Genomic DNA, 25,969 nt, shown 5'->3' on the forward strand with positions numbered 1-25,969 from the left:
AAGAAAGAAAAAGAGAGAGAAGAAAGAAGGAAAGAAAGGAAGAAAGAGAGAGAGAAAGAGAGGGAGAGAGAGAAAGAGGGGGAGAGAGAGAGAGAGAGAGAGAGAGAGAGAGAGAGAGAGAGAGAGAGAGAGAGAGAGAGAGAGAGAGAGAGAGAAGGAAAGAAAGGAAGAAAGAGAGAGAAGGAAAGAAAGGAAGAAAGAGAGAGAAGGAAAGAAAGGAAGAAAGAGAGAGAAGGAAAGAAAGGAAGAAAGAGAGAGAGAGAGAAGGAAAGAAAGGAAGAAAGAGAGAGAAGGAAAGAAAGGAAGAAAGAGAGAAGGAAAGAAAGGAAGGAAGAAAGAAAGAGAGAGAGAGAAAGGAAGGAAGAGGAGAGAGGGAAAGAGGGAGAGAAGGTGAGAAAGAAAAAAGAGGGAGAGAGGGAGAGAAGGAGAGAAAGAAAGAAAGGAAAGAGGGAAGAAGGAAGGAAGGAAAGGAAGGAAGGAGAGAGGGAAAGAGGGAGAGAAAGAAAAAAAGAGGGAGAGAAGGAGAGGAAGAAAGAAAGAAAGGCAAGAGGGAGGAAAGAAAGAAAGAAAGAAGATGCTTCAATCTTCATTCTGACTTTTGAGTTCTCTATTTGGAGATAAATAGCATATTTCATCGTGAGTCCTTTGAAGTTCTGGTGAATCATTGTACTGATCAGAGTTCTTAAGTCTTTCATAGTTGTTTATCTTTACAATATTGCTGTTACTATGTACATTGTTCTCCTGGTTCTGCTCACTTTGAGTCAAGTCATATAAGTCTTTCCAGGTTTTTCTGAAACCATGCCCTTTATCATTTCTTATAGCACTATAGTATTCCATCATATACCTATACTATAACTTGTTCAACCATTCCCCAGTTCATGGGCATCCCCTTAAGTTTCCATTTTTTGCCATCACAAAAAGAGCTGCTATAAGTATTTTCGTATGTGTATTAGTCCTTTTTCTTTGATCTCTTTGGGACACTGACTTAGTAGCAGTATTTCTGGGTCAGGGATCTGCACAGTTTTATAGCCATTTGGGCATAGTTGGAAATTGTTCTCCAGAATAGTTGGACTAATTTCTGGCTGTACCAAAAGTGCATTAGTGTACCTCTTTGCCCACATCCCCTCCACTTTTTGTCACTTTCCTTTTCTTTTATCTTAGGCAATCTGATGGGTATGAGGTGGTATCAGGGTTGTCTTAATTTGCATTTTTCTAATAATTAGTGATTTAGAGCACTTTGTCATATGCCTATTGATGGCTTTCATTTCTTCCTATGAAAACTGCTGGTTCATATCTCTGACCATTTTCAATTGGATAATGGCTCATTTTTATAAATTTGGCTCAATTATCTATATATCTGATACCTATATATCTCTATATATCTATATAGCTGAGAAATGACAACTTTATCAGAGAAATATATTGTGAAATTTTTTCTTATTTCTCTTCTAATGCGGCTTGCATAGGTTTTGTTTGCTACAAAAACTTTTTAATTTTATGTAATCAAAATTATCTATTTTACCTCCCATGAACCTCTTTATCTCTTATTTGATCATAAATTCTTCCTCTAGCCATGGATCTTAGAGGTAATTTCTTCCATGCTCCCCTAATTTACTTATTATATCACCCTATATGTCTAAATCTTGTATCCATTTTGAGCTTATCAAGGTGTAAGATAATAGATGTTGGTCTATGCCCAATTTCTACCAGACTACTTTCCAGTTTTCCCAGAAGCTTTTGTCAAATAGTGAGTTCTTGCCCCAGTAGCTAGGATCTTTGGGTTTTTCAAACACTAGGTTACTAAGCTCATTTACTTCTGTATATTGTGTAGATGGCAATCCTTTTTTTTAAAAGCAAGGAGATCTGGGCCCTCTGGTTCAGTGTTCCTTAAACTTGTTATCGCAGTAAATTTAATTATGTTTGAAGAAAGGAGAGCATAGTACGGTTCTTTGGGATTTAGTTACCTGGGTGTCTTTCCTGTGTATTGATGACTGTGGTCCTCTGGGCTGAAGATGTTCTTGGGGAAATTCTTAATCATTATCCTGTGCTGTGTTCTGCTTGAGACCTCATTGTAGACTATGCTAAAGAGCTACGAAGAATAACTCTGTCACAAAGTGAAGAAAAGCTTACTCCTGGATAATGCATTCTGAAACCTTCCTCATTCTCACAGGAAAACCTTTGTCAGAGGTGAGACCCAGGCATTCAGTGATCACAGAATCCTTATGGTAATTATTCCTTACAGTGTCTGGCTTCTTCTTTTGGTGTAACAGAAAAGAAGTTCATGTTCATTTATTTTATTTTGACTCACCTCAATATATTTTGAGATAGTGGCTTCGATTATGCTTTGATGGCTCAGTCATTTCATTGCTATGGATGTTGTAATTATATAATTTATAATTCCATACCTAGAATTATAGGAGCACAGATCGAAAGTTAGAAAGGACCTTTACAAGTCTCAGGCCTAACTCCCTTATTTTACAAATGAAGAAACCAAGCCCCAGAAGTGTTAAGTGGCTCGCCTGGGATCCCACAGCTCTTAAGTGTCTGAGGGAGGATTTGAACTCAGGTTTTTTTCTGATTTTAGGTCCAATGCTCCATTCACTACATCACACATCCCATTCTTATCCATGTCCTCCTGTTACTCCCCCATAGAGGTTGCACATATGCTTCAGAGGGCTTCTTCTGGTTCTTTTAATAACTGGAGGATGCCAGTGTGCCACTTGGACCATTTGTTATCTCTCGTTCTTGCTATATGATGAGCCTGCCCATTTTTCCAGTCATTCGGGTCTTTGATGATGTCTCATGTTATTCTTCATGTGCAAGCTATCATTGCTAATATGCTATTCCCTCCCTTGTTATATTCACCATGCCCCCTCTGGGTTTTGTGTAATTTAGATTCTTCAGAGATCGTGGTGTTCCATGACTCACAGCCATCTAGCATCACCAGGAAAATATCGGCATTAAAGAGATGGGCTTTTGCAGCAGCAAGCTCACTTTTACTATTTATGTTTAATTTAGCACATTTTGTTGTCTTTCTTATTGTAAATTACATGTTGCCTTGCCACCTCCCTCAATTTCCACCTCTGAGGACTTCATCTAAATAGTCTCCCTTGTCATGCAAAAGCAGTAGCCCACTTACAAATAACCTGTATGTACAGATGGCCACCCCAGCCCCTCCCCCAACTTCTGGAACCCAGCTGCTTCTGATACCACTGCCAAGTGCAATATTTGAGAATCTGTAGGTTCAAATGTAAAGGCTGGGAAGTAGCAGCTGTATAGGGAAGAATTAGACTGCTAAGGAGAGGTGGCCCCCACCCCAAAATATCTCCCCTACCACTGATAATCTTTTTTTTATACTTTGTTTCATCGGCCTAAAATCCTACTGACCAAAGATTCACTTTCCTTAATAAGCATTTTCCTTCAAAAATGCAAATGCACCTGAGAGAGTGGGAGCTAAATACCAATCAAACCTTAGTGAAAATTAGATAGTCAATTTCTTTTCCTTCTAACACCTAGCTGAGATCAACTACATTGAGACGAATGAAGTTGTTTTTCTTTGAGGGGGCCAAGGTGGGGGAAAGATGGGTAAATGAGCCCATTTCCGGGATTAGAGCAGGCTAAACCTATTTCACCCCTCCCCCAACACGCACCGGGGGGATGATGGAGGCACTCAAAAAACATGAGGTCGCTGAGAACTCAGGAAGAACTGTAATAGGAAGTGGGGGAGGATGCAGCAAGGGAAGGAGAGATAGAAAGGCAAACCATTTTGCAATTTTGCCAATTCAGAAAATATTTATTAAGTCACTACTATGTGGGAGATACTGTGCTAGTCACTAGTCACTCTTGGCAACCAACCTGTTAATTCCCTCACTCCCTATAGTTCTCCAGGTATTGCAGAGACGTACTTGCTACAACAATCTCTGCACTTGAAAATTTTAAAAAACCAGCTCGGATCTCTAGAAGAAACTGCTTTTAAGCCATCCACTTTCTTAGTCAGACCAAATATATTTTATCCTCTGAGAAATTTTGTTTTTAAAATTCATAGGAACATAGATGCTTGGATCCAGCAACAGCAGAATGTCCAGTGTGATACCACATATGCAAACATCTGTTCCTTCTTTGGTCCAATGTTCCTTAAGGCAAAGCCTCTGACAGTGTCTAAGGGATATATATTACCCACTCACTAATCTAGGATTTAGAGCTGGAAATAAATCTATGAGATAATCCAGACCCAATTATTCATTTTACAAATGAGGAAACAGAGACCCTAAAGATGAATGACTTGCCACAAACATATTAGGTGGCAGAGCTGGGACTTGAAAACATATCTTTTGAACCTAAATCCAGTGTTCATTCCATTGTACCACAGAAACTCATAATTAATCCATAAAATTGGCTGTAGTTAGTTATGGCTCAATTCAACAGATATCTATTGTTATAAAGAACATATAATCATGATCACAGCAAATATCTCACACTTGAGGTCATATAATGGGGGCTTTTGCCAAAATTAATCAATTACTTTTGCACAGGGGCAAAAACCCCTTGGTTCCATAACTAGGGACTGTACTTGTATACTCACCAGCCTTCCCAACATGCTCCCCATGGCAAGGAGCACTGGGTGAGAGCATGGATGGAGGAAACCAAACCCACTAACAACTCCAACTCCAGCAGTACCTTTGTTCTAGACACACATTATATTTGTTAATGATCAAGTGCAATTTTTTTTAAATTTAATTACAAAACATTCAATAATAGAGTGGTAAAATGAGGAAAAGATAAAGGCACCCACCTTCATAGGAACCAAACATCACAAATGTTCTGGCTCATTCCAAATTTCAAAAAAAAAAGTCCATTTCCAATGTCTCTCTGCAAATGTGTGTGTGTGACTCTGTGTGTGTGTGTGTTTATACTATCTCAGACATTATTTTCTTATTTTTAGTTCAGAAAATCTGATCACTTCCCCCATCCAATATCATCACTTACATATTAATAGAATAATGAAATCTCGGAAACAGGAACTCAAGTTGCAATATTCCCACAACCCACTACTTCTTGAAGACCCCCTGGGAGGAGAAACTCAATATTTCCCAAAGCAAACCATTCCACCTTGGAGAAGCTCTAATTGCTAGGAGATTTTTCTTTATATTGAATCAAAATCTTTCACCCATTCATTCTAAGACTAATCTCAAGTTTTACATAGGATATGTTTAAGCCGTTTTCCATGTTACAGCCATCAAATTCCTGAAGACAACTATGTCATGTCCCTCCACCCCATAAGTCTTTTTTTCTCTAGGTAAAACATCCCCAATTCCTTCAGCTATTTATCACATGACAGAGAGAAAGTGACCTTTTGTGACGTATGAGTGACTTCTTATGTAACATTGTTTGAAGTCTCACTGATCATCTTGGTCACCCTTCTCTAGAACTGCTCTGCCTTTTTCGATGACTCTTAGAAGGTACTCAGCAACTGAACATAATATTCCTGATATGAGCTTTTGTATGCCCTTCTTATTCAGTGTTTTATACAAAGTGAACACTTAATAAATATTGGGTTGGAAGTACCCTGAGGTCAGGGACCAAATCTTGCTTGTTTTTATATCACTCGCTCCCTATCCCATCCCCAAAGCCTAGTACTTGTAGTAAGAATTTAAATGTTGGTGAATGAAGGTAAGAATGCTTATTAGGAAACTTTCAAAATTGCTAGAGGGTTTTTCAGCCTCATCACTTAAGAAGGATTTCCCAAAGGGTCCTACCAATGTGGATAACATATCCATGACCCAGAGGCCCAATTTCCTTGATAGTTCTCAAAAAAAAACAAAAAGAAAGAAACACATTTTCAAGTGTTTGAGAGAGACCTGTGAACTCAAGGTCCCTAGGAAAGTTCTCTTAAAGACAGCTACAATCAAGCCTAGGGCAGAAAAGACCTCAGAATTGGTTGCCCTGGGCAACATAATGCAACTCAGACTCCCCATCCTGGTCAGAAACCTTGCTTCCTGCCTTTAGGCATTAGCCTCAGGTAGCTAAACAAAGACAGTGCATGCTGAAGAAGCAGGTAGTTGGGCCATTGGTGGGGGGTTGGGACCTAGGGAGAGAGGAGTCCTACTATTTAAGCTCCAGAATAAGGCACCAAATGGAAAAAGTTCCTTTCTTTAGGGAAAAAAAGATAGAAGTAGATGCAAGAGAAGAGAAGAGTGAGAGGTATTTGAAAGGACAGAAGTATATGCCATCCTGAGTACCCTACTCACAGGAAAAGGTACCCTGTCTTCTCTGCATATGTCTCTGACCTTAACTTCTCAACCTTAATTAAAAGAAAAGAATGCCAGGAGAAAACCCTTCATGTACAATCATATTTTCGAACACTGATTTCCTACAAACAAAGGATGTAGTAGCAATAAGTTCTTTGCCTGTCTCACAACTGCATGTTTCATCTCTCTTTCCTTCTAGGTTTCTCCTGACCTCTCTCTTCCCTCCTTTCTCCATTAGCTTTCTTCTCTATTCCTCTGTCTCTCTTTCTACCCTGGGAAATACATGGAGGGCAATGGAAATAAGCCCTTTGGAACATTAAGGAGAATAAATGTCATACCTAGTTTGGGTTTCTCCTGCACCCTTCTAAGGTCCCTGCCCAACCATACTATTAAAGAAATAAAAAAGGGAAAAAAAAAACCTCTTAGTACCAACTGATTAGATTGTGAGCTCCTGGGGTGGTGGGGAGGCAGGAACTGGTTTTTGCCTTTGTTTGTATTGCCAGATCTTAGCATTGTATTTGGCATATGGTAGGCATTTAATGAATGCTAGTTGACCTCCTTTACTCCCTCTCCCAGCATTTCCTCTCTCCTCCAACTGAAAATTGCTTCCTACTTGGCATGCAAGAAAAAAAGGAAGACAACATAAGAAGAAACAGCAAAATTAGAATAAATCCATTGATAAAAACAGTTTTGAGCATCTTCTCTGTGCCTGGCACCGTGTTGGATGCTCGATGGAGGGTAGAAGCACAATATATGGTCTTTGTCCTTACTGTGCTCACAGTCTAGTCAGGGAGGCAAAACTCATTCCCATTTCTGAAAACAAGACAGAGTAATTTCTCATTAAGTATCAGTGTGTGTTGCAGGCCCAAAGCATTAGAGGGAGAGTTCAGAGAAGAAAGTGATCTGTCTTCAAGCAAAGATTTTTCAGTATCCTGCTCTGTTTGGAATTTCCAGATTGAGTGGTCATGTCTCCTTCAGATTTCAGTACCCTGCAGAGCCTGTGACACGGCCTAAATTATGCATAGGCATACAGCAGCATATACAATACGATAAATGCTGTGTGTAGCTTTGGGAAAACCTAGGTTCAAATCCTGTCTCCAGTACATGCTAGCTTCGTGACCATGGGCAAGTTACACAACCTCAGCCTCTGTGTCCTCCTCCATAACATGAGATAATAGTATCTGTCAGACCTACCCACCTCAGAGGATTGTTGAGGCAGTACTGTAGATACAACCCACTGGACCTGGAAACAAGAAGGCTCAATTTCAAATCTAGCCTCAGACACCTAATAGCTGTATGACCGTGGGCAAGTAATTAACCTCTTTGTGCCTTAGTTTTCTCAACTGAGTGAAGTAAGCAGAACCAGGAGAATATCGTACACAGTAACAGCCAATGTGAGATGACTGATTTTGATAGACTTCGCCCTTCTCAGCAATGCAAGGACCTTAAAACTTTTCCAAAGGACTCATCATGGACAATGCCTTCCACATCCAAGGAAAGAACTATGGTGTTGGAATGCAGAGTGAAGCAGACTATTTTCTCTTTTGTTTTGTTTTGTTTCTCATGGTTTCTCCTATTTGTTATAATTCTTCTATGCAACATGACTAACATGAAAATGTGTTTAATAGGAATCTATGTGTAGATCCCATATCAGATTACATACTGTCTTGGGGAGGGAGGTGGAGAAAATTTAAAACTTATGGAAGTGAATGTTGAAAACTGAAAATTAAATTAATTAATAAAAAATTTAAAAAGAGACTCCTTAATGACTCATGGGCTGCTTGTTACTTTAGTTTTCAAATTGTTTATTTTTTGCTTGTATTTAATTCAATTTTACTTTATTTTCCATTCTGAATCTCTCCTTCCCACCTCCCCCTCTCCCACTAAATTGAAAAGGCAAGAAAAACAAAACCCATTAAAAATACATGTGTAATCAAGCAAAACAAATTCCCACATTAGTCAGAAGAGCAAGAAGAAGGAGGAGGAAGAGGAGGAGAGGGAAAGAGAAGGAGGAGAAAGAGAAGGAGGACGAGGAGAAGAAGAAGAGGAAGAAGAAGAAGACAAAGAAGAAGAAGAAGAAGAAGAAGAAGAAGAAGAAGAAGAAGAAGAAGAAGAAGAAGAAGAAGAAGAAGAAGAAGAAGAAGAAGAAGGAGAAGAAGGGGAAGAAGGGGAAGAAGGGGAAGAAGGAGAAGAAGAAGAAGAAGAAGAAGAAGAAGAAGAAGAAGAAGAAGAAGAAGAAGAAGAAGAAGAAGGAGAAGAAGGAGAAGAAGGAGAAGAAGGAGAAGAAGAAGAAGAAGAAGAAGAAGAAGAAGAAGAAGAAGGAGAAGAAGGAGAAGAAGAAGAAGAAGAAGAAGAAGAAGAAGAAGAAGAAGAAGAAGAAGAAGAAGAAGAAGAAGAAGAAGAAGAAGAAGAAGAAGAAGAAGAAGAAGAAGAAGAAGAAGAAGAAGAAGAAGAAGAAGAAGTTGTTTCAAAGTGTGCTGTGAGTCTATCATCTCTCTATCTGGAGGTAGATAGCATGTTTCATCATAAGTCCTTTGGATTTGTGGTTAGTCCTTATATTGATCAGAGTTCCTAAGTCTTTCTAAGTTGTTTATCTTTATATGTTGTTATTGTTATGTAAATTGCTCTCCTGGTTCTGCTCACTCCATTTTGCATTGGTTCATACAAGTTTTCCCACGTTTCTCTGAAATCATCCTTTCCATCATTTCTTACAGCACAATGGTTTTCTATCACACTCATATATTATAACTTTTCCAACCGTTCTCCAAATGATGAACACCCCCTCAGTTTCCAATTTTTGCCATCATAAAAAGAGTTGCTATAAATATTTTTGTACATGTAGGTCCTTTTCTTCTTTCTTTGATCTCTTAGGGGTATAGACTTAGTAGCAATATTGCTGGGCCAAAGGGTGTACACAGTTTAATAGCCTTAGGTGCTTAATTTAAACTGCTTTCCAAAATAGTAGGACTCTACAACTCCACCAATAGAGCATTAATGTACCTATAAAATTCTTCCTTTTGAATAAACATCCTCTGGGTCAGTATGGCTGGAAATCTGTAATGTAAATCGGCTATGGTTTGTGCACTACCAAACTACTTCCTCTTTAAAGCAATCTAGAATGATAGAATTCTAGTGTCCAAAGAGCCCTCAGAAATCATTCCTTGTATCCCCACCCTTCCTGATAACATGCAAGAATTCCCAAGACACAGAAGATGCCAGTTAATATCACAGATTTCTTTCAAACTGAGCTGGCTAGCTGAAAGTGTGAATACCTTGGGCATGGGATAGAAGGTGGGTACCTGAAGGAACAGAAGGTAAAAAGGCACCAGGAACACACTTCATCTATTTCATTATTACTAAGCACTTTACCATATAGACCTACCAGGAGGATTTAGGGGGGAAAATAATGAGTTCAGTTTTCAACGTACTGAGTTTAAGATGTTTACTGGATATCTGGTTTAAGATGTCTGAAAAGCAGTTGGAAATGCAAGATTATAGGTCAGCAGAAAGATTAGAGCAGGATAAGTAGATTTGAGAATTATCTGCAGAGAGATGATAATTAAATCCATGTGAGCTTGATGAGATCACCAAGTGTAGCAGAGATGGAGAAGAGAAGAGAGCCGAGAGGGCTTGTAGTTAGAGGATGTAACCTGGATGAAGAACCAGAAAAAAGGAAACCAATTCCATTAAAATACAGTTATCAAAAAAATTTTCAACAAGTTCACAGACTCCAGATTAAGGACTCCTGTACTATGTGAACTCTAAGTTTCCTCCTAACTCTAACATTTTCTGAGATACCATGGAAAGAGCCATTGGCTCTTCAGTCAGAGGTCCTGGGTTCCAGTCCCAGGAATTTGTGACAGTAGTGTATAACCTTGAATCATTTACCCTCCCTGAAACTCAATTCTTTCATCTGTAAAATGAGGGGGTCAGCCTAGATAGCCTCTGAGCTATCCAGTGGGAAATAGAAGTAGGGGAGCCCACTATATGAGCCCCTTTCAGCTTTGGATTTTTGCCCAAGGATTCTCTCCCCTTCTTTTTCTGACACAATCTGTATGCAAGGAGAAAGGCAAAGTGGGGAGGGGGGAGCCTGAAATCATCACCATTGACTCTGACAAGTACCTCATTTTGACGGATAAACATAAATGACCAGCTGGTTGACCTGAATGACAATGGGTCCCTGTGGACCAGCTTCAGACATCTCAGCCCTGCTTCAAGTGGCCCTTTATGATGGAGAACAAGGCTCAGGTCTCCTTGTTCCACCCAAGAGGCCTCTAAATGGAACACCAGCCTTTTTTAGAAATGTCATCTAGTATTTCTGAGGATTCAGTGAAAGTCCCCTTAATAAAGTACACTGAAACATAAAGTGAAAGCTATAGTGCTCAGGCAGATCAATGGATGAGCACCACGGAAAACAAAGACAATGAATGGGGGGGAGCAGTAGAAGGGGGAATCGTACATTTCACCTTCTCTCACCTAGTTTAAATCCTGAATTCATGAAATGAATTTCTGCAAGTCAAGTCTTTCCTAGCTTCCCCTTGCTTCATAGTTCTTCTCCCTGCCATGCTCCAGTCTGCATCCAGGGAGGTGTTGTTTTTGTGACTAGAAATTAAGCATTCACAAGGTGCTGCACACACCGGGAAGTTCAGGAGAATAGGCATGTGGTAGCACATTTGACTGGAGCTGCTCAGTGGGAGCAGATATTCTGAGATGGCGTGCCACACGCCTCATACCCACCCTGCATTCATGATGAACGCTGCATATGCTTCAGCAGCAACAGAGCTTGTTTTGTGTGGTCTTGTTTTGTTTCAAAAAACCCTCCTCCTCCCCCACTTCTTTTTCCCACTACCCTCCAACTTCTTATTTAAGAAATTATAGGTAATGTGAAGATCAATACTTGTTCCACTGTAATGCTGGCGAGAGGTGAGAGCTATGTCCCTCACGTGGCTTGCCTGCTGGCTTTCTTCAGAAGTAACAGTTCTGTTGTATAGTAGAAAGGACACGAGATTAGGAGTTAGGAGAGCCAGCTTCTCGTTTCAGCTCTTCCATGCAACCTGTCACCTCTTCTCTCTAGCCTCGGTTCATTCATTTATAAATTGAGTGGGTTAGACTATACAATCTAAAGTAGGGGTTCTCAACATTATTTGTGTCATAAACCCCTTGGGCAGTCTGATGAAGCCTATGGACTCTATCTCAGAAGATGTTTTTAAATGCATAAAATAAAGTAATATGATTATAAATGAAACAAGTTATATTGAAAAGACATAAATTTTTCTAGACCAAATTCATGGACCCACTGAAATCTAGTGTCTGTGAACTCCAGGTTAAGAAACCCTGGTCTAAGGTCCTTTACTTCTTGAACACGCTATTATTCTATCAGGATTACGATTTTATCCCAATCAAGCCTTCTGAGAGCCAATGGAATAAATCTCAAATAGTGGAATTTAAGGAAGATCCTGGAGGTTTGGAGATGCCTGATTGTAGAACCATAAGAAGGACCCTGATGAATGAATTCAATTACTCCATCTACTATAAATAATGGCTCCACCCAGAAGTACTGATTGATCCACCCAAAGAGTTAGGCTGGTGCTGTTATAATGAAGGCAGTTCAATACACTCCTCACATCTTATGGGTGAACAGAGCTGCAATTGTCCCAGGATAATGGCTATATACCCTAGATGGGTAACAGTACCCTCTATGGGAATCGTTAACCTATTTCTGTATCTTCATGGTGTTCTTCCTTGGATCTCACTTAAAACCCAAAAAGGCTTTTTACACAAAACCTTTCCTAATCCACCTTAATGTTAATGCTTTTCCTCTGTAGATTAGCTCCAATTTATTTTATATAACAAATATATATTGTTAGTACATGATTGTGTGCCTCCCTCCATTAGACTGTGAGCTTCTTGAGAGTACGGAATATCTTTTGCCTTTCATTGTATCCCTAGTGCTTAGCCCAATACCTGGCATGTAGTAGACATTGAATAAAGACTTATTGACTAATCACACACACACACACACACACACACACACAAAGTCATTTTCGACCCAGCTGCTTTATGGATTTCATAATCTCTAAAAACTCATCATTCTGCAAAATGAAATCAGCTCTGAAACTCATACTTCCTCAGCACCCCCAGCCCCTGGGACCCCCTTTTTCCCCCCTCACCGGAGAGGGTAGAGGGTGGACATTTGAGAGCTCCCCTCAGATCCTCTACTTTTTAAGGAGAGCATCTAGGAAATTCACCTCATCATTTCCTATCTGGCTGCTCTCCTGAATTTCCTGATCTTCAGAAAATCTCCATTCTGCAAGATGAATTCAACTCTGTAACTCACACCTCCTCAGATAATTTCCCACCCTGGCTGTAGGGCTACATGATGTCCCTTGGGTATCCTCTCTCCCCCACTCCCACTGGGGAGCTTTTTTATATATGTTATCTTCCATTATTAGATTGTGAACTTGAAGGCAAGTGCTATTTTACATTTTTCTTTGTATCCCCAGTACTTAGTACCACACCTGGCACATAGTAGGCAATTTAAAATGTTCATTGATTTTATTCACACACACACACACACACACACACACACACACACACACACACTCCTATACCTTGTAGAATGTAAGGTCCTAGACAGCAGGTACCGGTCCATTTTTTTTGTTTAAATCCCCAGTACCTATGACAGCTCATTACCCATAGTAGACACTTTAAAAACCCATTGAATTGATTCTGAGAGTTGGACAATGATGCTGGTCTCAGGGTCCTTGGTATTTCTTAAAGAAAAATTATCTCATATAGTCTGCCTCCTGGGAGTTTGACATAGCAGTATTATCATACATGGGCATTTCCTAATTCTTCATAAAGGGTTAGGATTGGAAACCACCATCAACTAGAAATAGTTTTATGTCGGTGAAGTAAGCAGTGTGGTTTGAGGAGACACAGAAAAGGTACTATGCCCAGAAGTATCTTCACCTCTGGCTTGACGTGATGCCTAAAATCCCACAGTTAGCGATTACTTCCTTTGAGTCTTCAAAGCCTGTGAGAGGAAGGAGTCAGGAATCGGGTGTATTGGTTTGTCAGGTCATTTTCTAACCAGCTAGTTTCAGCTTCCAGGTCCTTTGGAAATAGGATACAGAACAGGCACCCCAAGTGGATGGAGGTTTCAGAAGAAAGGAGAGTGTCAAAGAAAGAGGAGGAAAGGGAATATAAAGGATAAACTTCTCTTATATGATTATTTCAACCCAGGCTTGCTTTGGCATCAGTGTTAGGAAGCTTCTGACATGAATATCGATGGTAACATCATGTGTGTTGTCTTCTAGCCATTTGGAGTCAGGATAGCAATACCTCTGTCTGCCAGTTTCATTGTAACAACAGATTTTAGAGGGGGACATACTGGTGAACCATGTGAACGAGTCAAAGGAACAGCTTTCTGCTGATGACAGGACAGGATCATTTTTATCCCAAATTCATTTGTCCCTTAAAGGAGACAGCATCTCCAAAATGAAGCTAGTGACCAAACCTAGTGCAGAGCTTAGACTACAGAAGAGTTTGCTTTGTCCCCAAAACCCTATAAGGAGTTAGATCATCAAGACAGATCATATCATTCCCCAACTGAAAAATGGTCAAAGAAGTTTTCAGACGAAGAAATCAAAGCTATCTATAATCATATGAAAAAATGCTCTAAATCACCATTAATTAGAGAAAAGCTAATCAAAACAACTCTGAGGTACCACCTCACACATATCAGACTGGCTAATATAACAGAAAAGGGGAAATTATAAAACATTGGAGGGGATATTGGGAAACTGAGACACTAATGCATTGTTGATAGAACTATGAACCAATCCAACCATTCTGGAGAGTAATTTGGAATTATGCCCAAAGAGCTATAAAATGGTGCATACCCTTTGATCCAGCAATGCCACTACTAGGTCTGAACCCCAAAGAGATTTTACAAAAGGAAAAAGGGCCTATTTGTACAAAAATACTTGTAGCAGCTCTTTTGTGGTGGCTAAGAAATAGAAATTGAGGGGATGCCCATGAATTGGGGAATGGCTAAACAAGTTGTGGCATATGATTGTAATGGAATATTATTATGCTATAAGAAATGACAAGCAGGATGATTTCAGAAAAACCTGAAAAGACTTACATGAACTAATGCAGAGTGAAGTGAGTAGAACCAGGAAAGCATTGTACACAGTAACAGCAATATTGTGTGATGAACAATTGTGAATGACTTAGCTATTCTCAGCAATACAATGACCCAAGACAATCCCAAAGGACTCATAATGAAAAAAGGCTATTTATCTCCAGAGAAGGAACTGATGGCATCTGAATACAAACCAAAGCATATTATTTTCCACTTTCTTTCCTTCTTTTATTTTTTTTAGTTTGAGTTTTCTTCCACAAAATGACTAATATGGAATTGTGTTTTACATAATTGTACATGTATAACCTATGTCATATTGTTTACCATCTCAGGGAGGGGATGAGGGAAGGAGAGAAGGATAGAATCTGGAATTCAAAACTTAAAAAAAACTAATGTTAAAAATTGTTTTACATGAAATTGGGGGCAGAATAAAATATTTTTTAAGAGACAGACCATAGATCATTATAAAAAGTAGACCCATGTATGTGCCATGTGACATACATAGCATATATATAAATATGTATAAAGTACAGAGCTTCTCTTTTTGTAACAAACATAAGGGAGAGAGCAGCTGCTGCTGGCTTCAGAAAGGTAGACCTATCAGCTGCCATGTGCTCTAGCCACATCAGGACTTGGGAAAGGTATAGATTTATGATCCAATTCTATCTTCCTTGCATGAATGCGTGTGTTGATGGATATTTAGGGTGTGTAGCAATAAGTAGATTCTCAGTTTATAGAAGCCATTTTTGATAAGATTTACAAGTTTGTATTGAGCTAGAAATTTCCTTGAAATGGGCCCTGTTCATTCTAGTTCTGAGTGATTTATAGCCTTTTTCCCTCTAGGAAATTTGTGTGTATTTCTGTGAGTTATTGGGGACCAGTCTTTATTGATAACACTATTTTCCAATTGTGAAATGTTGTGGGAGGCTCCAGCAGAATGGATTTGAATTGGAAACCCATGTTGAAGCAGAACTGACGCTACAGGAGCTTGGTTTGGGGGTACACTTTGTCCATTTGTAGTTTATCCAGACTCCCGAGAGCCTCAAAATTGACACAGGTGGATACGCCGACATAGATCACAATTTTTGCCCTCAAACAGCTCACAATCCAAAGTATCAAACACAATAAAACATAACAATATTAACTAATGTCCACATTGATATTTACCTTCAAACTTACCTAACACATCAGGAATGACAAATCCTAAGTGAAAGGTTTATTTATACATTCACCTAACATGAAGATCTTCTTTAAATATTCACTAAGTTCTAACTCCTGCTGCACAATTCTTCCAGGTCTTGCTCAGGAACCACTTCCTCCATGAAGCCCTCCCTAAACCCTCCATTCCCATATATAAATTAAACTTCTTGTTCATCTCTCTTTGATCATCTTTGTGATCAAAAATCTTTAACAGATCTCTATTGCCTACCAAGTTCCAACTCCTTTCCCTGGCATCTAAAGCCATGCACTATTTAGCACCATCCTAGTTTTCTAGCTTTATATTTTATTACTCGTCCCCGCGAACTTTATACACCAATCAAAATGAACTGCTCTCTACCCTCTTGATATATACTGGAATTTCATGACCTCAAAGCTTTTACTCTATTTCTCCTTCACCTACTGAATTCCTACACATCCTTTAAGGCCTTACTCAAAGGCTATCTCCTCCATGAAGCCGTTCCTCAATCCCTGTTTGTGATGACTTTCCCCTATTTCTTAGCATAATTCTCTGCACAAAGTGGGTATCAGTATTTGTTAGTATTATTGAATTAACATTCTGGTCTATATTATACTTGTTTGCGTGAGTGTGTGTGTGTGGTATATCTTATTCCTCCTACGAAAATGTAAGCTCCTTGAGAGCAGTCTAATTCATCTTTGTATACCCCCTAGAAATCTTACACGTAAGACACACCTAATAAATAGTGGTTGTTTTGTTGAATTGATTTGGGGTCCACTGGCTTGCCATGCAAGAGTCCTCAAAGTAGTACCCCCAAAGTGATGGGTAGAAGGGAAGAAGAAAGCATACATTCCAGGAGCCCTTCTGTGATACTTAGGCCTCAAGTATTCCTCTTCTCTACCCATTCCTTAACTCCTGCCTCAACACTCAAGACAAAGGTAACTCTCTGAATACCCCAAATCCTGCTTCATACATATTTGGGTTATCATCATTAAAAGGGACACAGCCACAGATATAAATAAAATTACATTACTTGAAGGCAAGTAATTTAATATAGATTATAAATGTACAGGCATACAAAACATATGTCCATATTAACCATATTGCTACAAACAAAAAAGAAAGTTTAATAAATACGCTTTGATCTGCATTCAGGCTCCATCAGTTATTTCTCTGGAGGGGGATAGCACTTTTCATCGTGGGTCCTTCAGAATTGTCTTGGATCAGGGCTCTCCAAAATACGGCCCGCAGTGCAATTTATGTGGCCTGCCTACAAGCATAGAAACTTACATGAATGCTTTAGTAAACAAAGCCAAGCTACCGCAGAGCTCTCACTAAAATGGCAAATCAAAATATATTGTCTATTGTTTCAATAAAAACCTAAAGTTGGACAGCCCTGGTCTTGGATCATTGTATTGCTGAGAAGAGCTACATCCTTCACAGTTGATCATATAATATTGCTGTTATAAACGATGCTCTCCTGGTTTTGCTCACTTCACTTTGCCTCAGTTCATATAAGTCTTCCTAGGTTTTTCTGAAACCATCTTGGTTGTCATTTCTTGTACCATTATAGTATTCCATCACAATCATCTACCACAACTTGTTCAGCCATTCCCCAATTCATGAGCATCCCCTCAATTTCCAATTCTTTGCAGCCTCAAAAAGAGCTGCTATAAATATTTTTTTTGTAAAAATTGGTCCTTCTCCCTTTTTATCTTTCTGAGACACAGACCTAGTAGTGGTATTGCTGGGTCAAAGGGTGTGCACAGTTTTATAACCCTTTGGGCAGAGTTCCAAATTGCTTTCTGGAATAGTTGGATAAGTTCACAACTCCACCAACAATGCATTAATGTACCAGTTTTCCCACATCCCCTCCAACATTTATCATTTTCCTTCTCTATCATATTAGCCAATCTGATAGGTGTGAAGTAGTATCTCAGAGTTGTTTTAATTTGCATTTCTCTAATTAATAGTGATTTAGAACATTTTTTTTTCATTTGACTATAGATAGCTTTGATTTCTTCTTCTGAAAACTGCCTGGGATATTTTTTTTCCCTAATCCCTCCAGAAAGGTGCAAATTGCTGATCTAATTTGAAAGCCTGGATGGTTTGTTTTAACTCTGCCAACTGTTTTAGATGCACAAGATGGAAAGCAATAAGTAAAAGTTTCTGATATGAGCTACTCAGAGTTCATCATAAAATTAGTTCTTTGTTGAGTATTTCCAAAGCCATTTTTTTTCTTTAAAATGGGATTGATGATATGATACTTTACAATTTATCCTCCAGTTCTATTCTACTGCTTCAATTGTTATGTGGAGGTGACCCCAGCTTCCCAAAGATTATTCCAGGGGATTAAAATCTCTGTAAGGTTTTAATAAAGATAAAAAGTTTTTGGGTAGAGGCCTTAAAATGGCATTAGTCTAGTCTGAGGTCCAAACTAGCTAAGGGTAGAAAGGCTTATCATTAGAGAGTCAGCCACCAAGTGATGAATTGTTTTGGCTACAGCTCATGATGGCTGTTTACATTTTAAGGCAGGGAATGATCATGGTTTCTACTAGTAGAAGTAATCATAATGATAAAACCCATGAGAACACTTTCCAGGCTGGTGAAGTGACTTGCCTTCAGTCTCAAGGCTTGAAGCAAAATCTACTGACTTCAAGTCCAAGGTGCTTTCATACCACATGGGATGGAGGAGAACAATGAGCCAAGAATACACTAATAAAAATAAATAATATGTTAATTAAAAATTCAGAGTTTGCATTAGTGTGGCAACAAAATCAAGCTGATATGAATACCTCTTGAGTCATTTTGAGAGAAGCAGAGTTTGGTTGGCTCTTTTTATAAAATAAGTTTCTGAGAAAATAATTTAATTTTGACACCAAGTCCACAAATCAGATGGATTTATAATCTTTCCATAGAGAGTAAAGAGCTGACCTTCCTCTGGCCTAAAGGGAATCTCATTTCCCCTCTCCTTATCATTTATTAGAATTCAAAATATTGTTTCAAACAGATCTGTTTAATATTTCAGACTATATAATGTATCCAGCACAAAAGGTCAACATCAGCAGGCAAACAACAGAGATTACGGAAGAGTAAACTAGACTGGGAATTGTTCAGGGAACCAAAGAGCTCTCTCCCTTCCATTTCTCCCTTCCTCTGTTAGTCTTAGCTGATCACTGCATCTCCATGTTACTAAGTTTCTTCATTTCTAAAATAAGGGAGTTAAATAAGAATTTTCCCCTCCTTAACACTTAACGGTATAAATATGCTTTCATGAAGCTGACTATAAGTAAATTTGTGTAAAGTGATTCCTTCTTTTCCAAGTTCCTTCCATTGCATGTCTCATGGGGTTGCTTGCTTTTCTCACATTATTGTTTCAAGGAAAACATCTTGAAAACTGTAAGCTCTATATAAACATGAGCTGTGACTGATTTTACATAAAATTGTAGATTTGTTCCCATTGAAAATACTGTCCTGTAAACTTATACTAAAATGTTTACAAGGAAGAGGTTAAAAAGATAGTTAGAAGGTACACCTAAGACTTGGAGTCCCAATGAAGTAATTAGGTTTTTTTTTTCTTATTGGCATTTTCCTGCTGTCATAATGTCCACCCTCTCCTGTCCCCAAGACATAGTCAGTTTCTTCCAATTGGAAGAGTCACCTCATTCCAACACTACAGCTCATAGAACTTACCCCACCCCTTCCTTCTGTTGATTATTTATAGTGCTTCATAGAGCCAGCTTGCAATATTACACTCTAACCAGTAGCTGCCACCATCTAATATGATAAATTTCAGCTCTCAAATTCCTTAAGCACAAGGCTCTTCCACCTGCAAAGCAAAGTTCCCTTCTTTATCAGTTCTGCCAATTGGAAATATAGTCTATGAAATTTTATTTATTAGTAAGGGACAACTGTACTAACTTGTAGAGTAGGATCAGCAGGAGGAATAATGACAGTACTGAGAATATGATTGCAAAGTATTCTGCAAGTGTAAAGTGATGTGAGAATGCTAAGTAATAATGTTATGGTTTCATCTGGGGGACGTGCATGTCACCCAGGAGCATCAGTAAGTCAGTAACATAATTTGTAATAAGTCATCATTAATTAACACTAAATTACCAGGCCCTTCCTGGGGAAGTGGCACATTAAACTGGCATCAGTATGTGAAGAGTTCATTATGGTTAATGTTATAAGAACACTAGCTGAAGGACTTAATCATGAATTGGAAGGTATTTATGTCCAAACACCTTAATGTGGTCTCAACAGCTGCTGCTACTATTTCAAATAAAGATTCAAATCTGCTACCAAGGAGAACCTTTGTTTCCAACCTCAGAGAAGGATCTTCCTAAGGAAAGCTGACATACTGTTTGGGAGCAATAAAAAATGAAGAAAAATGGGAATAATCCTCTTCCTTTCACCACTTTTATCCCTCCACCTATCTTCTTGTTCCCCTTAGAGCCTTTGGAAATGAAAAGGAGAGAATGAAGAAGATAGAGAAGGAAGAGATCTTTTTTTTCTTTAAGTATTAATAATCTCACTTCTTGAAGTCACCATTACAAGTTTCTGCAATACTAAAAAGGTGACATACCGCTTAAAATCTGCAATGCGCTCTACATGTATTTTTGTTCGATTGTGCACAATTCAGTTCAACAAATAATTTATTAAACTGCTTTTCAATTTTTGTTTTCTTTTTTAATTAGGAATCTAAGCATCAATATACAAAAACATTTCTATATATAAAAGACAGAAAGAGAAGACTGATTATGAAAACATGAATAAAGATTGATTATATCACCTCGCTTTAAATTATATATATAATATATGCATATATAATTTAAGATGGTATTACCCACATTGCTTTACTTGTTTATGTCCCCTCTGAACATCCTTCTCCTCTCTCTTGTTTATTTTTAAATAGTTCCTTGACCTTCTTTATTTTCATTTCTTGTTTTTTGCATCACTATCACTACTCATACACTAACCCCACCCCATCCTCCCTCACAAAAAAAGCTCTTTCTTGTGACAAAAATGTTATCAAGCAATACAAATTCACACATTTTTCATACCTGAAAATATATATCTTATTCTACACCTCTAGTAGGTCACCTCTGTACCAAAAGTTGGGAAGCATCATCAGCCCTCTAGAGTACTGATTAGAATACTTAAGTCTTTAAGACTTGTTTTCATTTATATTATTGTATTAGATTGCTCTTTGCTTGACACTATTCTATGTACTGGGGATACAAAGAAAAAAAAATAGCTCCTGCCCTCAAGTGGTTTACAACCAACATAAGAAACAATCTGGTACCATCCTATGTGTCTGTATTTGTGTCCACAGTGCTTAAGACAGCACCTGACGATAATAAATGTGTGCTCTCCCCCTCTCTCTCCCTCCCTCCCCCTCCCCCTCTCTCTTTCTTCCTCCCTCCCTCTTGCTCTCCCCCTTCTCTCCCTCTCCCTCTCTCTCTCCCTCCCGCCCTCCCTCTCTCCTCTCCTCCTCTCCCTCTAGCTCCGCGCCGCCCCCCCCCCCTCTCCTCTCGCTGCTTATCTATCTATGTTTGTCTATCCTAATACAAGACAGAAATACAAGGGGCAAAAGAATGATTGGACAAAGAGCTCTAGAAATATTGATTATATGCTGATATTGACTGAGGATGGTGAGAACATTAACAGATAAGAAATCCAAAGGATTCACCAAGGAGATGACCCTTGAGCTGTATGTTAAAAGAAGATAAGGATTCTGAAAGAAACACAACAAGAATGAGGGACAGCTTGTGCAGACATGCCAAGTTGGGAAATGGAAAGACTAGGTAATGGTTAGTACAGTAGCTCAGTTTGGTGGGAACATAAAAACTATGCAAAGGAGAAAAATGTTAAGTAAGGCTGAAGGGGTCAGTGGGAGCCAAACTGTTTAGGGTCTTAAATAACAAGCTGAGGGATATTTTTTAGAAGTAACTGGGAATAATTCAGTTTTTGAGCAGGGGGTTGACATAGTGAAATCTTGACCTCAAGAAGATTATTTTGGCAGCTGTGTGAAGAATGGACTAAAGAGGGGTGAAATTGAAAGTAGGGAGGTTATTATAGTAATCTAGATAGGAGGTAAGGAGGGACTGACTCAGGTTGGTAGTCATGCAAATGAAGGGAAGGAGACAGATTTGAGAAATTATGTAGAGATAGAATTAACAATATTTTGTAATTTACTTAACATGGTTGGGATAGGAGTGAGGATGAGGGACAAGAATCTAGTATGACTATGAGGTTGTATACCTGGGCAATGGTACCTTCAACAAAAGTAGGGTAGTGTGGAAGAGGAGAAAATTTAAAGGTAAAAATGACAAGTTCAGTTTTGGATATATTGAGTTTGTGGTGCCATATTCAGATATAGATATCTCTTAGGCAGTTCAGGACAGAGGTTAGGACTGAATATGTAGATCTGAGAGTCCTTCATATAGAGGTGATTCCATCAATGCTGAATAATATCACCAAGGGATAGAGGATAGAGAATGGAAAGAAGGCCCATGACAGAGCCTTGTAGTAAGCACATTCTTGGGGTGAGGAAATGGATTTGTAGTGGATCCAGTCCGTACAGTTGTGTGATTTCCCCCAGCTAGGTTCCACAACTTGGAAGTAATAGCAGAGAAGGCAGATGGCAGAGTTAACCAAGGGTTGAGGACTATAAGGTAATTGGTGAAATGACAAGGAAGGGAGCAAAGGATTCGGAGTGAGGGGGAATTAATTGGTTCACCATCGGGATGTGAAAGCGAAGGAAGAAAAGTAAAACCAAGCGACAGGTGACAGACTAGGACAATAAGGAGGGGATGGAATATAGAATAGATATAGGGCTGGAAGGGATCTTAAGAGTTTGTCCAGTCCAATCTTTTCATTTTGCAAGTGAAGAAACAGAGGGCCAGAAAGGTAAAATACTTTGCACAAGGTTTCATTAAGAATAAGAAATAGAGTTGGGAAGTGAGAGGGAAATGTAAAAAGAAGATATTATAATGAAAAAGGAGAATTTCAAAGTTCAAGATCATGGAGGTAAAACTGTTGTGAAAGCTAAGGTGTGCCCACCCCTTTGGAGGATGGAGGTAGAATGAAGATGGAGGGCATGGGAATTGAGGATGCTGATGAATAGTGAGTCTAGGATGTTTGAAGGGATATCAGAGTAAATATGGAAGTCTCCAAGGAAGGAGACTGCACCTCAGCAGGTAAGGCTGATGAATTTCTCAAGAGAAAGAGTGACCTGAAAGCTGGCAGATGACAGCAACAGGTCTGATCCAGATGATGTGGACAGATGAAGCAAACCCCCAAAGAGGTGAGGTTGTAGAGGAAAAGTCTGGAAGTTGCAGTGGGGAGCAAGGTAGAGATGTCATAAGAACAATAAGCTCTGCCAAGGATAGCAAGGGACATGGTATCTTTCCAAAGCACCTACTATATGCTGGGTACTGTGCTAGGTATTGTACAAATATTATCTCATTTAATCCTTACAACGACTCTGGGAAGTAGATACTATTATTAATCCCCATTTATAGTTGAGGAAGCTGAGGCCAAATGAAGTTATATGATTTGCCCAGGGTCATATAGCTAGTTAGTGTCTGATGCAGGATCTGAATTCAGGTCTTCTTTACTCTAGGCCCTGTATTCTATCCACTGTGCCACTTCTATTACAAAAGAATACAGGTTCTATCAGGACCAGGAAAAGGAATAAGTGGGAGAAATCCAGAGGAATAAGGGTTTGTTAATGGTAGAGTAGAATTTCCAAAGAGCATGGTAGGAAGGGAGGGCAGAGGGAGACAAGGAATTGGGAGAAGTAGATCTGAGTTCCATAGAGACAGCAATGAGAAGACATACACTGACTCTAAACCACAGAGGGTCCTGAAGCAAGAGGTCAGAGTTTGCCAGTCACAAGACAGGGGAAATACCTGTCGATCTCAACTACTCCCACTTGCCATGTGATAATGGTTAAGTAACAAGCTCTCTAGACCTCAGTTACTGCCCATCTGAAAGCAAGATGCTGAACTAGATTATCTCTTGGGATCTCTTTCAACTCTAAGATCTATTAAAAATTTTAAAACAACATCATATGGTCCTCTAAGTCCTGCAGAGTATTTTCCTCATAATACTCCATTCAAGTAAATTGTGTACATAGTTATACTCCAGTTTTACAGAGGGGAGAACTGAAGATAACACAACTAATAAGGACCAACACAGATCTCAAAACCCCTCAAACTCCAAATCCAGTACTCTCTATGACATTGTAATTCACTAGTTTTGCAGGTTTGTATAGTTATTAATTATCATCACCATTATCATTCACATAATCATTGCCCTAGATAAATTATTGTAAATATGAAATTAAAGGTAGGGATGGCATAAACCTTGGTGCTCTGCTCCATGGTTTAGGAATTCCTGACTCATGGGCATCAAAATATTTGCCCATGTATAGCCTTCTCAATTTCTATGTTTGCATTCTATGGGGTTCCAAGCACATTTTATTCCATAGCTGTATTCTGTTATGGTAGGTGTACATGAAAGCCAGCAGTATCTTGACTAGTTTCCAAAGTGCCATAGTAAGGAAAACAATACTGGAGGACCCCTAAGAAAATTGATAGTGGTGAACAATACCAAGCAGCCTCTTCCAACACATAAAGGGTTCATCTAGAGTCCAGAAAGGACCACACTGACACTAGAGGACAGAGGAGAGCCAGGATTAGAGACTATGCCCCTGGAAGACAGCTACCTCCTGGGGAGGAGCTAAATTGGGGTTCTGTTTGTAAAAACTAAAGGACAGCACATGTACTTAGAAGAAGGAGAAGTGTTAAAAAATGCCATTTGAGGACACTGGGAGTAATGTCAGATTACATTCTTGCATCACTGGTCCTAGAAGTTCAAGATCAAAGCCAGGAAGGAACATATTATCAGAGGTGGTCTGGCATAGAAAGCCAGAGTAAAGGCAGGCAGAGTTAGAATCAGCAGCCAAAGCCAAGGACAAGAGAGCTAATATGCCAAGCACAAGATCACAGAAAATAAACCTGCTGCTGGATGAGTCAACAAAGCCTCAATAGGCTCTACCTACTTTTGAGAACCCTTCCCCTTTCCCAGACTCTCTCCTCCAAGACAAGCTGTGGGAGAGCTAACACCCACCTCCTGCCCTGTTCTTTTCTTCTTTCTTCCTTTCCTTCTTCTTTCCCTTTCTTCTATTTTACCATCCCCTTTGTTATCTACTATAGTGGCTTCCCCATTCAGGACCTCAGTTTCTTCACTTATAAAATTAAAAATGTTTGGGTTTGAGAAAAATAAACTTTGCAAGGACCTGGTTGCAATCACTTCATCAAATGGACCCATCTTTTGTGAGAATCACAGAATACTGTGTGGAAGTTTGGTAGAGTGTGGGAATGAATAACCAGGTAAGGCTTGATAGAGTTTGCAGTAGACAGGCAGTGGGTTTTTGGTGCTCTTTCCCATTTCTCTGAGAGGTTCTTTAATTGGTACTGGCTGCTAACCCCATGGGAAGGGTGGTCTGTAGCTGTGGTTGCCTGTGGAGAAAACATCTACACATTTCTCTACCAAGAACAGGGTTCGTTTGGTTTATTGTAAACATTTCCAAAAGCATTTCTATTTGTGGGACTTTTATTCTCAAAAAGAAGACAAACTTTCCAATGTAAAGATATTTCTAGAGATATGCAAATGTGGTGACATACACCCAAAAGAAAGAGTGGGATAGCCAAGTTAGAAGTGGTCCTAATCAGATCCTGATGGGGTTTTTTAATTAACCAATGTTCCTTCCTATTCTCTCTGTTTTATGGGCCTCTCTTGAGCCCAGATAGTGATTAAAATGAAATTGGAATAAGCCATACTCCCGATGTGATCAAAGAAAGAAGAAAAAAAGCTATATGTACAAAATATTTATAGCAGTTCTTTTTGTGGTCCCAAAAACCTGGAATTAAACTGCTGTCCATCGATTGGAGAACGGTTGAACAAACTAGAGTATATGAATGTAATGGAACAACACCATACCATAAGAAATTATGAACAAGAAAAGAAGACTAAAGTTGTACTGCCCCAGCTTGGGGCTCAGATGATCTGAGAGCCTATGCTGTAACCTAGCCTCCATGTAATTAAAAATAGCTTCAAAGGCAAGACGTAGCAGATTTCCTGAAGCAAATAAATGAGGCAGACAGCCAAACTGGGATCAAAAACTAGTTTCTACTCCTGGATATCCATGCAAATCTTATACCCACATTGTACCATTGCCCCCAAGGAGGGAGCTTGGAATTGTCTGTGGTGGTCTGGCACTTCTAGGTTCAAGTCATGGTGCCCTGTTGAATTTCAAAAAGCTTGGACCCTGTTAAGTCAAGAAAAAGTCCATTTTTACAATGTATTTATGATATATGTGTG

Source organism: Trichosurus vulpecula, chromosome 5 (genome assembly GCF_011100635.1).
Source record: "Trichosurus vulpecula isolate mTriVul1 chromosome 5, mTriVul1.pri, whole genome shotgun sequence".
NCBI lineage: Eukaryota > Metazoa > Chordata > Mammalia > Diprotodontia > Phalangeridae > Trichosurus > Trichosurus vulpecula.